General features: G+C 39.0%; 1 long non-coding RNA gene across 1 annotated transcript; it reads left to right on the forward strand.

The window, feature by feature from the left end:
* Positions 1–1204: 1204 nt before the first annotated feature.
* LOC131696691 (uncharacterized) lies at positions 1205–2394 on the forward strand. The gene is made up of 3 exons (XR_009307502.1): positions 1205–1612; positions 1761–1889; positions 2308–2394. It is a non-coding gene; the product is annotated as an uncharacterized LOC131696691 (long non-coding RNA).
* The last annotated feature ends 1239 nt before the right edge of the window (positions 2395–3633 follow it).

Raw genomic sequence — 3633 nt, forward strand, 5'->3', positions numbered from 1 at the left:
AAATATGCAATACTGGCAATGACACACCAATATCCTTTCAGCTTCATCTTTATTGGGTGTACTTTGAATGCATGTGTATGTATAGCTGTGTTTAGTCATTCGAAATGCTTCTGCATTGTGTGGCACAAGTTAACAGCTCAAGACTGATGCATGCAAAGGAATATTTACCAGTCAGGTATGTAACAGCTTGTGCAAGCGAGCCTACCTCTTGTGCACAATCAATGTGGGCTATTGTACAGTATATTTTGCATATAGTCTAAGCCAGAGCCCTATTCTACATATAGATACATACAGGGATGGGCAAAAAAATAGGAACACCTGCCATAACACTGTCAATAGTCTGCAAAGTGTTTACATTGAGGTGAAGGAATATGTGACCATTATTACTGACTTTTTTAGAGAAATTTGCCACAATGTCAGGCTGAGAGAACTCAATGTATTTAGCCGAGAACAAAGTAGGAAAATGGGGAACTTGATTCGTCTTACAAATGCTTGAACCCATGCTATTGCCCTCATTCGAGGACAGGCTACTTTGTATTTTTTGGAGCATTTTTAACTGGTATCTACTTGTATTTTAATTTTCTGTTCAACAGTATTGTTATGATAACTTACTCTAATTTTGTTAACTGCCATAATTATGTCTACATATAATGCATCAAATTGCATAAATAGAGCTGGTGTTCTGATTTGTTCAAAGAAAAACTAATGTAGTACTTAATGAGTGAAGCACAGCACAAAACCCAGACTGGAGGACACAGTAGGAAATGAAATGGGAGACATATCTAGAACAGAGTGTATGGAATTACCAAGCCCTGCTGTCGCTGTGAATCATTGGGAGTCATTAAGATCCGAAATCAAACAACTACTAGGAAGACTGATGGGCCGAATGACCTCCCCAGTTTGAAACATTTCTACTGTTCTTCTGTTTCTACTGCCTGTCCATTCCCTGCTCATACTGTGCAATGGCACAGCCTGGGTGCAATATTATATAGCACATATATTTCCAATCCTAGTTTTCACACACATTGTAGAAATAATATTTTTGTATAATATTGAACATGGTTGTTGGACAACCCAACTTACTCTGTTTCTATAAAAGTATCAAGCGCTTATAAGGTAGTTGGGGTGCCACCTGTCCCTGTTCCCCTGGATCGTCCCGGTTTGGAGGATGGTGTCCAAGGAATTCAGTGTGCCTTCCCAGGACACTAAGTGCCAGGACCATAAACTGAACACAAGCTAGATCAATCTGGATACAATACTACTGCAATAACCACACAATATGAATGGGTTGTCAATACTACAATAGTGATATTACCATTGCTTCCTATTGGATGAATAGAGGAATTCTAAAGAGAGTTTACACTTCTAATAAAACCCTTTCTGCTCAGTGGTCCCGTTTTTTTGTAGCTCAGAGGTGGCGACCCTAAAGGTATTATAGCTTTAACAAATGTGCACTATAATCACTTTTAAATTAGAACAGCTTTTACTATGACTTTCAACTGACCTGAAATAGCTCCTTAACAGATATCACAGTGTTTGATTTCACCATTGTTTTAACCATCTTTATCAATATGTTACTGCTGGCAGTAAACAGGAATTTCTTAGGAGCAGAGTGAGTATGCCGTATTCTTATTGGTTCATTTTATTTTAGATATGTAGCTCATTTAGAAATGCAATCATTTATTAAGGATTTTGTTTTTGTACCTAGTGTATATGTACAATTTCAGTGCTCATGTTAATTAATGACTTGTATTTTCCAGTTACTTGTTTACAGTCATATACTCCGTGGAAATGATTATTAAGGTGCTGGCTCAAGGATTTGCCTTTCACAAATTTGCATACCTAAAAAATGCATGGAACTGGTTGGACTTCACAGTAATCCTACTAGCGTGAGTTGGCATGGTTGTTTGTTGCTGTTTGTTTTCCAACTAAATGTTGAATTCATTTAACTGTGTATGAACTTTGCTGCTGTCCACTGTAAAAAAATGTCCTCGTTATTGTACGATTGAATAATAAATAAATAAATAATAATAATTGAATAATGGGGACACACAGCGCCACACAGACTATTAGGGTTACACACACCAAAACACAATAAACGACAGAATGACATTTTCTAGTTGGGACCATCTTTTTAAATGACTTTTGAGCAAAACCAAGCCATGTTGTATCATTCATGACTGATGTTTTTTATAAGAGAGCTGCAGCAATGCTCTGTATCCATTCAGTATACACTGCAGGTATCCTTGAGGTTGTTATTTTGTGTCCTAATCCTGTGCATAACATCCCTGAGTTTTCCTGTTTTAGCTACCTGACCCTGGCGTTCCCTTTTCTACCCGGACTGTCAGCTCTGAGAGCTTTCAGAGCGCTGAAGATGATAGCAATCCTTCCAGGTGAGCTCAACCCTGCAATGCCCATTTCTGTGTCACATGTCATACAATGCTTAACTACCCCTCACTATTAATATTATTGAAATCCTGCCTCACAAGACAGATCTTTTAACATGTTCCCGGACAGGTTTTTCTCATTTAAAAAGTGCTTGGCTGTTACATAAGTAAAAAAACTAAGTGTCTTGGCGTCCTGGTTGTGTGAAGTTGGCGCTTCCACAGGTTCAAAACCAACAGAGACTGCTTCTCCTGTCCTGGTTGTGTGAAGTTGGCGCTTCCACAGGTTCAAAACCAACAGAGACTGCTTCTCCTCATCGCACTACAGCAGACCTTACCGGCACACCTGCAGGCCTGGCCTTTGTCCTCCAGAGGCCGGTAGCTTGCTGACATCCTCTCTCGAGTTCCTGGATGTAAAGAGGTTAACTGGCTTGATATTGGGAGCGGAGGACACCCACTGAACCTTCACTTCTCCTGAGCTGTGTGGAGAATTGTTGCTGAGAGGGGAAACATGATTGGACAGTCTGCACTGGGGAGTAAATCAGGGGTTCAAATAATTGGGCACGCTAACTGAAAAATGAAAAAGTGTCATTCAACGGTTAAACAATGGAATTAAGATGTATTTTATTATTCTACTTCTGTATGCCAGTTTGTTTGTTTGTTTGTTTGTTTGTTTGTTTGTTTTGTGTCACCTACTCATGTTAGCCACACTTGTTCTGTCCAGGGCTGAAGACCATCATTAGTGTTATTTTTAAATCAGCCAAACAACTGCTGGAAGTCTTGCTTCTCATGCTCTTCGCATTGCTAGTGATCGCTCTGTTTGGACTGCAGCTGTTCAAAGGGGCTCTGAGACACAAGTGCATTCTCAACATGGACGCTGACTTCAATGTTACTGATGAAGACTGGGACGTCTTCATCCGAAATACATGTAATTACTTTTGCTTTTAAAAACAACTCTGGTTTCCTTTATGTAGTTTTACTGCAGTATACCATGGTACCTTTAGTAGCCTTGTAAATCACAACAGACCATAAAAATACATCAAATACATTCAATGGTAGATTTTCAAAAGTATTCACAGTTTTATATTCACTACCACAATATTTTCGAATGGACTTGACGTTTGAGAGTGTAAACAGCATAAAAGACACTGGACTTCCGTGTACCAATGCTACCACTGCCTTCTAGTGAAATAAATATCCAGACTGTTTAAATAGCATTCAATTTCTACTTTGTTTTTTACAGCCCATT

The sequence above is a fragment of the Acipenser ruthenus genome, chromosome 2 (genome assembly GCF_902713425.1).
Source record: "Acipenser ruthenus chromosome 2, fAciRut3.2 maternal haplotype, whole genome shotgun sequence".
Taxonomy (NCBI): domain Eukaryota; kingdom Metazoa; phylum Chordata; class Actinopteri; order Acipenseriformes; family Acipenseridae; genus Acipenser; species Acipenser ruthenus.